Raw genomic sequence first — 12669 nt, forward strand, 5'->3', positions numbered from 1 at the left:
CCAGCTACCTGCATCCTACAACTGAGGTGTAACTACCTCCTGGTAACTCCTGTCCATCATCTCGGAGTTCATCCAGCTGCAGCTCCAGTTCCCTAACGCGGTCTGTAAGGAGCTTCAGCCAGACGCACTTCTCGCAGGTGTAGTCATCAGGGGCACGGGACGTCTCCCTGATTTCCAACATCCTGCAAGAGGAGCAAAGTACTGCCCTGCCTGACACTCCCAGTGCTCTAAACTGTGCAATAAGGAAAATAGAGAACTTACCTGAACCTCATCTTAGCCTCAGCTCACTGACTCTGCCTCTTCACGCCGAAGCCTCTTGAGCCAAAGCCTCAAGGTCTCACTGTTACACTGAGCCACACACACAATGGCCGCTCCACAGTGGCCGCTCCGCTTGAGCTTACCTTCTTTTTATTGGCGGCTGCTGCCCAATTAGCCCAACCAGCTCAGCAACAAGACTTGCTCTCCAAACTGCTTCCCGCTCTCGGTCTCGCTCCTGTAAAATGAAACTTACCAGCAATGAGATTTGCTCTCCAAACTGCTTCCCGCTCTCGGTCTCGCTCCTGACATCAGCAGGCATAAGTTGAATGGTGAAGCAAAAGTCAACACTTTCAGAAGAACATGGGGGGAAAGGTAGGGTGTTGAAAGAAAGCAGCTCTTTGTTTATCTCTGCTGTATTCCAGCTAATTGTCCCCCTGATTTTTAATCATCTTGGAAAATAATTCTGAGCCGGAGCTTCTTACACGTAACCTACATTGGAAGACAGAGATTCTCTGCTGTAACCCTTTTCCTCAGAGGATGTCAGCGTTTGTGATTCTGATAAAGAACGGTGGAGGTGAATCATCCTGAGCCACCATTACTGGATGACTAAAATGCTAGATAGTCAGTGAAATCACATTTGAGAAAGTTCTACTGGAAAATCTTGCTTTTGTTCTCACAAACCCATAAAATTATAATCACTGTTGGATGTTTTCATGAAATAATTTCCCTTGATATTACTAATATTGAAATTATGTGGAAAGAGTGGGGCCAGTTATGCTTCACTGAGTCCAGATTTACATGCATGAATGCTCTGCAGGGCTGAATCTTTTCAAACGTTTCTGGACTGGTTCTCTTGAATTGGCAGTTCTTTAGTGGAAAGCCAATGTGACGTGGGAATAGTGTGCTGGAAGTGCATAAATGTAAGGATGAGAAAAAAAGCATTCCACTGAAGATTGCAATAGGCTGCAGGAGGAGTAATTGAGTGGGAAAGTGCTCAGATCACAGATCATTGTATTCGATGGTCCATATGTGCTTTTTCCCCCGTGTTCAAAGAAAGTCTTTGTCACTGGAGGATCTGGCACAAGCAACTATATAATCAACAAGGACATTGTAAAGAACTCACAAGTTTTCAATCAGACCAACTTCTAAGTGCTGCTGATTGATTAAGCAGAGGAGAGATATCTTATTCTTTACGGAATGAAGCCACATGAACTGATTGGACACTGGCATTGTGTAGCAGAGCCTTGGCCTTCAATTCCATGGACAAGTCAAAAGCTAACGTTCTAAAATGTCATCACCTACAAAGAGCATGACGACCCCTCGTCTGCCAACTGGACACGCCGTGGCGGTCTGTCTTGCTGTCGGGCGGCGAGGAGGTCCGGGGTCCCTTTATGCGGGAGTCCTTCCCCCTGTACATTCTGTTATTGTTTTACTTCAATGCACTGTGTAATGAATTGACCTGTATGATCAGTATGCAAGACAAGTTTTTCACTGTACCTCGGTACAAGTGATAATAATAAACCAATACCAATACCAATTCCATCTCATCAATTGCTTCATCACTTACTGAGTTGTGTTTTACAGCAGCCATAAATGGTGCATCCGCCCATGACATTGTTGACCACAATTGAAAAGAAAAATTTAAATAAGTTTCTGTATAATTTGTGCTCAGATCTTGTGCAGATCAGCTGGCGGGGGTATTTGCGGACATATTTAACCTCTCCCTGCTTCAATCTGAGGTTCCCACCTGTTTTAAGAAGACCACTATCATGCCGGTACCTAAGAAAAACAAGGTAACACACCTTAATGACTACTGACCAGTGGCTCTGACATCCACCATCATGAAGTGCTTTGAGAGGCTGGTCATGGCACACATCAACTCCAGCCTCCCAGACAACCTTGACTCACAGCAATTCGCCTACCGCTGAAACAGGTCTACAGTGGACGCCATCTCCCTGGCCCTACACTCATCTCTGGAGCATCTGGACCATAAAGCCACCTACGTTAGACTATTGTTTATTGACTACAGCTCCACATTCAATACTATAATTCCAAGCAAACTCATCACCAAACTCCGAGACCTGGAACTAAACACCTCCCTCGGCAAATGGATCCTTGACTTCCTGACCAACAGACCGCAATCAGTGAGAATAGGCAGCAACATCTCCAGCAAGGTTATTCTCAACACTGGTGCCCAACAAGGCTGCATCCTCAGGCCTTTAGTCTACTGCCTATGTGTGACTGCATGGCCAGGGTCTGCTCAAACTCCATCTACAAGTTTGCAGATGATACCACTGTAATAGGCTGTATCTCAAATAATGATGAGTCGGAGTACAGGAAGGAGATAGAGAGCTTAGTGGAATGGTGTCATGACAACAACCTTTCCCTCAGTGTCAACAAAACAAAAGAGCTGGTCATTGACTTCAGGAAAGGGGGCGGTGTACATGCACCTGTCTACATCAGTGGTGCTGAGGTCGAGAGGGTCGAGAGCTTCAAGTTCCTGGGGGTGAACATTACCAACAGCCTGTCCTGGTCAAATCACGTAGACGCCATGGCCAAGAAAGCTCACCAGCGCCTCTATTTTCTCAGGAGGCTAAATGAATTTGGCATATCCCCTTTGACGCTCACCAATTTTTATCGTTGCACCATAGAAAGCATCCTATCTGGATGTATCATGGCTTGGTATGGCAACTGCTCTGCCCAGGACCGTAAGAAACTGCAGAGAGTTGTGGACACAGCTCAGCACATTACGGAAACCAGCCTCCCCTCCATGGACTCTGTCTATACCTCTCACTGCCTTGGTGAAGCAGCCAACATAATCAAAGAGCCCACCCACCCCGGTCATTCTCTCTCCTCTCCTCTCCCATCAGGTAGAAGATACAGGAGCCTGAGGGCACGTACCACCAGGCTCAAGGACAGCTTCTATCCCACTGTGATAAGACTATTGAACGGTTCCCTTATACATTGCGATGGACTCTTGACCTCACAATCTACCTTGTTTGACCTTGCACCTTATTGTCTACCTGCAATGCACTTCCCTGTAGCTGTAACACTTTACTTTGTATTCTGTTATTGTTTTACCCTGTACTACCTCAATGCACTGTGTAATGAATTGATCTGTATGAACGGGATGCAAGACAAGTTTTTCACTGTACCTCTGTACAAGTGACACTAATAAACCAATTTCAATACCAATTTTCAGCAGGTTCTCTTCTGTGGGAAGAGAAACAGTTAACTTTTCATGCCAAAGAACCTTCATCAGAACTGAAAAGGAGACAAAAGAAGCTCATGAAGCTGCAAGGAAGGTGGAGGATGGGATGTCCCTACCAGGGGACCACTCACCCTGCAGTGGTATGAGCTTTTGTCTCCTTCCTAGTTCTCATGGAGTCAGAGAGTTATTCAGCACGGAAACAGGCCCTTTGGCGTAACCCGTCCATGCTGACCAAGATGCCTGCTGAGTTGGACTCATTTGCTTGCATTTGGGTCAAACCCTGCAGTCCTGGTAATAGCCTTGTGAATCTTTACTACAAAGTTCTGACAAAGGATTTTTGACTTGAAATGTTAATTCTCTTTCTCTTTCAACAGATGCAGTCTGAACTGCTGAGTATTTCCAGCAATTTCTGTTTTTATTTTAGATTTCTCTTGTTCTATTTTTATGTCTGGATAATTTTCATAATTTCTTTTTATGTTTATATTTATATGAATTAATTGGTTTATTGTTCTTTCAATAAATTTATTGCCATTTTATTGTTTTAGTTTGTTTTGACAATTTTTAATTAGTTTTATTATTTAAGTGAGTTTAAACTCTTTTTTAGAAGTCTCACTGAGATAAGCCTGTTAGCTAACAAGGCTGTTAAGAGTTTGGCTTCGGGCAGGGCCTTAAGACGCAGTGCTTGGACGTCTGCTGAGCAGTCACGATCTCTTCTGCTCACAGGAAGAATGGCAAGGGGCCTTGATACTGCAGGGAACTGCACAGCCCCATCATTTCAGTGCAATCGCAGGTCTAATGTGGGCTGTGAATACCTGTGGATCTGACAGAGCACGGTCCATTGCAATATTGTACTGATGCAACCTTTGCTTCTGCAACTTTCTCACCTGCAACTTGCCATTGAACAACCATATTTAATTAGCTCTGATAGATTTAGAGACAAATTCCTAGCTCCAAAACATACTTATGTAGGATTGTTGTTTGGAGAAATAAAATGTTCAAGAAGTACAGTTGCTGAATTAAATGGGTTAGTGTTGCAGCAAGAAGCAGCTCAGAATTTGAGAAGTGTTGACTGACAAAATGGGGACACATGGATTTATCGAAGACTAATCTTTTCACAGGAGCTGGCAACCAAGGCTTACACAAAGCAATGACAGTGAGGATATGGATAGTGCATTTTATACTCAAAACAGCAAAGAGTAGGGTGTCAAATCAGGGAGCTGCTTGTGCATCTGTGTAGCAGTGCACAATGAGGATAAAGAGCAGAATGTGTGAATAACCATGAATAAATGCCATCAAGGTTGTCCATAGATGGGTCCTCTGCTCTCCCACCTGAGTCTAGTCACCACTTCATTCTGCTGTACCTTGCACAAGTGCCACTGTGGTGATGCTGGCTCCACATTGGTAGCAAATGGCAGCACATATTTGATGTGTCCACATGTAGTCTGGGACAGTGCCCACAAGGTATTAGTGCAAGGAAGCCCACCCTGATATATTGCATCCAAGAACATTCGGAAAATTCTGAGAAGGTATTGCTGTATAAAATCAGTGCCTCGCACATGAATTAATTCAAAATAAAGAACAAGGGCTTTGCAGGAAGTCAGAAACAGAGACTTAGTTTGAGTTAACTACTAAGCATAGATTACAACATCAAAACTCAGGGTAAATATTTAAAAGTGTCCTTATTGAATGACAAGTGCTTGAAGTATTATCTATCTTAAAATAACGGAAATAAACACAAGAGACTGAAACACATGCAAAGTATATTTAAACAATAGTGTTTATTTTCTCAGCAACATCAAAATGTTTCCCGTGGTACTTCTAATGGAAGAAATCCAGATCGTACTCTTGAATTTATGAAGAACATGCTGGGTAACATCAATTAAACAGAACACATAATAAACAATGGGACTTTCATTGACTCAACCACCCAAAAAATTTCCACAGGGGTGATTTGCTCCCTCTAAATCTGAGCACATCTGGGAATGTGAAGGTAGCTTCAAAAGTTCCAGATTGGAGTTTAATATTTCCCATCATATGCCTTGTTAACAAAAGTGGAAAGGAGGAACAACTGTTGGAAAGGATAATGGGTGAATTATTTTCACACTGCTTTTAATGACAAATTGATATTCTGAAACTGGCTGCAATCCATCACAGAGAAAGAGAGGCAGATGTGCTTGTTGAAGAGTAATTGAAGACATTTTGATTTGGTTTAGTGTATACCCACTCACATTTTATAAATAAACTCTATCAAAATGAAAGGCAAGTAAAACAAATCTTGCAGAAAATTAACACGGAGGTACAGCAATTGAGAAGGCCAATAGAATGTTAGCCTCTAATTCAAAAGTGATGGAGTACAAGTGAGATTATAACTGGAGGACTGCTGTTTTGGTCATCTTATCTACGGAAAGAAATATTTATCCTGGGGGCACTCCAGTAAAGGTTCACAAGATTAGTCCTTAAAATGAAGGTGTGACCTTCCGAGGAGACTGGATTTATATTATCTGGAGTTCAGAAGAATGAGAAATGATCTGATTAACGTATGAAAAGAGGACCTGATAGGGTGGATGCAATAAGGACGTTTCCCCTATTGAGGAATCTAGAACTAGGGGCTACAATCTCAGGACACACAGTAATGATGGAGGTGAGGAATGTCTTCTCTCAGTGTGTTGCAAATCATTGGAATTCTCTACCCAAGCCAACTAAGGATGTTGAGTCATTAAACGTTTTTAAGCTTGAGGTGGATAGATTTATGATTATTGGGGAATCAGAGGATATAATAATTTGGCAACCAAGGATCAAATCATCCATGATCTTATTGAATGCAGAGCAGGGTCCAGGGGCCATATGGCCCATTCTTGTCTCTGTTTCTAATGGTTTTAGAAGGGGATTATTTCCCATGGGGAAATCTGGTCCTATTGATTATTATGGCCATTTGATTAGATTTGATTAGATTAGATTAGGTTAGTTTTTTGGCATATACACCAGGGTGCAATGAAATTCCTTGTTTGCATGAAGCTCACAGAGTAAACATTATATATGGCAATAGTAAATACAACAATAAATACAATGATGAGCACTAAAAAGCAGGATGGTGCAAAGATTGTAGTGTAATCTGAAGTATCAGAAGCAGAATCAGGTTTATTATCACTGACTTATGTGCTGTGAAACTTACTGTTTTGCGGCAGCAGTACAGTGCAAAGACATAAAATTACTGTAAATTATGAAATAAATAAATGGTGCAAAAAAAAGGAATAACGAGGTAATGTTCATGGGTTCATGAACTGTTCAGAAATCTGATGGCGGAGGGGAAGAGCAAGCTACCAAGTCTCCTCAAACTCCTAACAAAGTAGAGCCTCTGGCGTGCCTTCTTTGTGATTGCATCAGTGTGTTGGTCCCAGGGTAGATCCTCTGAGACGTTGATGCCCAGGAACTTGAAGCCGCTCCCCCTTTCCACCACTGACCCCTCAATGAGGACTGGTGTGTGTTCTCCCGACTTCCCCTTCCTGAAGTCCACAATCAGTTCCTTGGTCTTGCTGATGTTGAGTGCGGTGTTGTTGTTGTGACCAGCTGATCTATCTCACTCCTGTACGCCTCCTCGTTGCCATCTGACATTCTGCCAGCAACAGTGGTGTCATCGACGAATTTATAGATGGTGCTTGAGCTGTGCTTGGCCACAAACACAGTACAACAAGAATACTAAAGTGACAATAGTGGAATAACCGAGAGAGGGAGAGTTAAGAGTATGAGAACATGGGAACACCACCAGGAAGTGGATGTGAACGAAGAAATCAGTTCAAACTATTTGAATGCGATACCCTTGTTCAAGAAGATAAAAAGTGGGAGACTGTAGGCTAAGTAGCTTAGCAATTATTGTTGGGAAGATGCTGGAGTCAGAAATCAAAGCAGACATATCTAGTCATTTATAAAAACTTAATGTAATCAAAATAAGCCAACATAGTTTCATGGAAGGAAAATCAATTTAGATAAATTTGCTAAAATTCTTCAAGGATGTGACACGCAGAGTTCATAGAAGGAACCTGTAAATGTGGTGCCTTTGGATTTCCAAAAGGCATTTGATGAGGTGTCATATAAAAGGTGAGTGGATAAGAGCTCACGGTATCGGGGAAATATACTAACGTGGATTGAAGACTGGTTATTAAATAGAAGACAGCATTGGACTAAATGGGTCTTTTTCAGACTGGGAATACACAACTAGTGGAAGACACAAAGATAAGTGGGAGAGCATGCTACACTGAGAATATTTAAACTGCAACAATATATAAATAGGTTGAATGAATGGGCAAAAGGGAATTTGGGAAAGTGTGAGATCATACACTGTGGTAGGGCAAAGCAAAAGACAGGCTATTATCTAAATGGAGCAAGATTACAAATGGAATATAGAGAGATCTAGGTGTTCTTGTGCATGAAACATCAAAAGATAGCATACAGGTGTAATAAGTAATTAAGAGGCCAAATGTCATTGGACCTTTATTGCAATTTAGAAATAAGCTACAATTATGCAGGGTTTTGGTGAGGCCACACCTTGAGTACTCGATGCAGCCCAGAAGAGATCCACAAGGCCAATTCTTAGGATGAGAGAGTTGCTCTGTCACAAATGGCTAAAAAGTTAGACCCTGCTTTGTTTGGAATTTAGCAGATGTGGGTTGATCTTATTGAACTGCATCAGATTGTAATGGGATATGACAAGGCTGATGTTGAGATGTCTCCACCAGTGAAAGAGCCTCAATCAAGGCGACTTCATTACCAGATAAGAGGGCAGTCATTTAAAACTGAGCTGAGTAGGAAGTTCTCACAGAGAATAATGAATCTCTTGAATTCTCTACCCCAGAGAGTGTGGAGACTAGAAGATTTGAGGTACTCAAAGAGGAGGTAGATACATTTTTGAAAGATCAGGGAATTGATAGTGAAGGGAAACTGGCGCAGAGTTGAGGCCTGGGGCAGGTGAGCTATGATCATATTGAATGGTGGGACAGATTTGAGGGGCCAGGTAGCCTACTCCTGCACCTATTTTCTTGTGTGTTCTTACTCAGTACATTTATTCTCCAGTGCTAAATACCTGTTTGGATAAGTGGTGTGAATTACTAAAATAGCAATACCTTAGTAGCTTAAAAGTTATATCAGCCATGCAAGGTTCAGCCGTTATTGTTAAGCTTACTTCAATTACTGTAGAGACAATTGTTTACAATTCTATTCTCAGGATTAAAAGGCCGTGACTTCAAAATGTACCCAAAGGTTCACCAGGATTATTTTATTAGTGGAACAGATGTTAAAATAATGATACGATGTCAGTATGACAGAACCATTGAAGGGCAGATTCCATGGACTGTTTAGTCAGCTTGGGAACAGAAATGGGTTACAGAAGATAAAATTGTCAGAACAGAAGCTCCAAAGCTGCATCCTGTGGACTATACATCACTGTGGGTGGATTCCCAAACATAATTTTCATCAAATTCAAATTTTATATTCAATTTAAATAAAGTAGATGATCTATATTTATTTTTTTTTAAAAAAAGTTCTTTCTTTACTTCCTCCTCATGGCTATAATATTGAGGGAGAGATGCAATGTGCCAGCCAGCTGTAAAGCTAATGCTGATCATAGTAAATGCCGTAGGTTAAGTGAGAAGTGTAACACGCATCCTTGGTTGGGTTGTGAGGACAGGCAAAAGATAGTAGAGTTGAGCACTACGGCATAGAAACATCTAGTTGATGACTGGAGGAGCAGTACCTCATTTTCCGTCTGGGAACGTTGCATTAATATTGGATTCTCCCACTTTAGGTAATTGCCAACCCCCTTCCCCACACCCACCCACCCCCCAACCCCCACCACCACGCTTCTTCTCTCCTTCCCTTTCCTAGTCTCTTTTTTCCAACCTTTTTTTTACCTCTCTCTCCTCACCTTTGACCCATCCCCCGGTGGATCTGCTCTCCCCTCCTCCCCCACACCTGCCCATCACCATCTCTTACCTGCATCTACCTATCCCCACCCTGTGCCCACCCCGCCTCCTCTCTTTTGTCCACCTATCACTGCTCTGCTTTTCCCTCCTGTATATTGGGCTTCCCCTTTTCCTATCTTCAGTCCCGAAGTAGGGTCCTGACCTGAAACGTTGACCGCCTGCTTTTCTCCACGGATGCTGCCTGGCCTGCTGAGTTCCTCCAGCATCATCGTGTTTTTCATTTAGTTGATGCCAACCTGATCTGTCCAGTCCCATCTGTGCTGTATTATTCTATGTTCTATGTACCTGCACCCGGGCCATATCCCTCCACGTACCTATCCAAACCTCTCTTAAATGTTACAATTTGGTCCTGCTATTTGCTTCTTTTGGTTCAGGCACACATTAAACATCATACTATACTTTTGAAAGACAAGTTGTAGGTGTCATGATGTCCTTTTTAAACTCTTTCTTTAGCTATTGGCACCAAAAACAGATTAGCAGATTATACCATTGTGATTGTGGAGTCTTGTCAAATGTAGGGTAAATTAATGATTTTCTTTAACAAGTGACCAATGTGAAGTCATGTAAAGAACACACTAATTACCCTACAAATCCAAATTCTTTCTTTAATATTTTAAAATTAAATAAGAAACTTGCAGGGTAAAATGCATTTTTGCTTATATCTTCCCCTATTTAAAATGGTGAATAATTACTTTATAAATAAGTAAATTATCTCCTGAATGTCTTGGAAATTTTACCTGTCACTTTCATTTGCTGGTTCCATCATAAAAGGAGTAGAAGAACAAGTATAGATCTCAGAGCTTGTTTTACCATTTAATGAGATAAAGGCAGATATGTGACATGTATCCGATGGCTCTAAATTATATACCAGATTCCAGGAGGGAAATAGAACACTCAGCTGATTTTACGTTATGCATTGAGTAGTACTGACCCACAAGTCTTTCCGATTGCTCACATCTTTTAATGCTCTCGGTTAACAAAAAAATGTCAATCTCAAATTTAAAAGTATAATTGACCCAGCTTCAGCTTCCTCTTACAAAAGAGAGTTCCAAATTTCTACCATCCTTTGCAAGCAGAGATGTTTCCCATTTCCTCTGTAAGTCCTCCCATTGTTTGACTATGTTCCCTAATCCTAGCTTTCACAACCGTCAAAACTAATTTCCCTCTTTATAACCTGTCAGCTCTTTATAATGACTTGGACTTTGCAAAAAAACTGTAAACTTTGATCAAATCACCCCTTAACCATCCAGCGAAGCCAACGAGGCCAGGAGCAGGTTGGAGGAACAACACCTCATACTCTTGGGAGTCTCCAACCTTAACATCAATTCATCTAACTTCTGGTAACCCCTCCCCTTCTTTTTCTCCCCCCCCCCCCCCAACTCCTTTGTCTTCCCTTATTCCCATGGCTCTCTTCCCCTGCCTTGATGACCTGCCCATCTCCTCTCCTCCCCTCTCCCATTCTCTATTCCATGGTCCACTGCCCTCTCCTACCCGATTCCTCTTTCTTCAGCCCTCGGCCTCTTCTACCCATCACCTCTCAGCTTATTACATCTTCTCCCCTCCCTCACCCACCACCTTCCCCCTCTCACCTGGAATCACCTATCCCCTGCTTGTGTGTACTCCTCCCCCTCACCCCCACCTTCTTCTAACATAGAACATAGAACACTACAGCACAGTACAGGCCCTTTGGCCCACAAGGTTGTGTCAACATTTTATCCTGCTCTAAGATCTATCTAACCCTTCCCTCCCACATTGGCCCCCATTTCTCTATCATTCATATGTCTACCTTATTCTGGCTTCTTCCCTCTTCCTTTCCGGTCCTGATGAAGGGTCTCGGCCCGAAACGTCGACTGTTTATTTCCCTCCATGGATGCTGCCTGACCTGCTGAGTTGCTCCAGCGCTTTTTGTGTATTGCTCCTGATTTATTTCATCTCTGCCCGCAGTTTGAAGTCCGGGTGTCATTTTTTGCAAATCTGAATTGTGTTCTATTTATGAGCATTTTGATGCCTCTGGCCCTTCAGTTGTGGTCAAACAGGGGTCAGTACCCTGCAGCAGAAATTCCAGGTCTTCTGCTCCTCCAGATTTAGAGGCCACCCTTCCATGAAACTTTAATGATCTTTTTACATGGACTCCTGCTTCTTTGGACTGGCTCTGTTTTTAGCTTTTCACCATTTAGTAAGGACTCTATTGCATCCCTTTTTGGTTCAAAGTGATCTCACGTTTGCCCATACTGACGTCCATTTGCCACAGTTTTGCTAGTTTCCTTAATCTGTCATATTCTTTCATAATTTTATGTTTCCATTTGCACTGCTTGTGATTTCATTTGTGTCATCAGCAAACATGGATAAAGGTCTATCTCTCTGAGTTGAAATATTGAATATATTGAATACGAGAAGTCCGAACTGCATTTCTTAGGAGGCACCTCTGGTCATATCCTGCCCATCAGAGTTCCTGCTCGTTATCCTGATTTTCTGCATCTCTTAATGTTCATCTAATTTCATAATTATGTGAATAATTTGTCCTCAATTTCAAAAGATTCAACATTAGTTAATAGTAATATCAATGTAATTTCATATAAATAATATCCATAGATCTTTCCTTGTAAAGCTGTGGTTATCTTTACAAAAGTTTAGTTTAATAATGCTGGCTGTCTACGATCAGCTGAAAGTGTTCATTATGAACAGGCACTGTGTATAATTATCCGTAGTTATAAGCACCAGCAATTTTTCAACAATAGATCTGAGGCTAACTGGTCATACAGTACAGAAACAGGACCTTCTGTCCACCTCGTCCATGCTGACCTTTTTGTCCACCTACGCTAATCCCATTCTCCTGCATTAGGTCTGTATCCTTCTGTGCCTTGCCTACTTAAGTATCTAAACATAGTAATTGTATCTGAATCCACCACCTCCTCTGGCAGAGTGTTCCAGATTTCAACCACTTCTATGTAAAAAAAACTTATGTCTCAGATCCTCCTTAAACTTCCTTCCTCTCACCTTAAACGATGCCCTCTTGCTTTTTATGCCCCTACCATGGGAAAAAATTGGACTATCTACCCTATCTGTACCTCTTATAATTTTATATATGTCTGTCAGGTCATCCCTCAGCCTCCTTCATCCAGCGAAAACAAGCCCAGCCTGTCCAATCTCTCCCCATAACTGAAGTCCTCTCATCCAGACAACAACCTGGTGAGTCTCTCTGCACTCTGTCTTGAGCAATCACCT

The sequence above is a fragment of the Pristis pectinata genome, chromosome 7 (genome assembly GCF_009764475.1).
Source record: "Pristis pectinata isolate sPriPec2 chromosome 7, sPriPec2.1.pri, whole genome shotgun sequence".
In the NCBI taxonomy this organism is placed as follows: Eukaryota; Metazoa; Chordata; class Chondrichthyes; order Rhinopristiformes; family Pristidae; genus Pristis; species Pristis pectinata.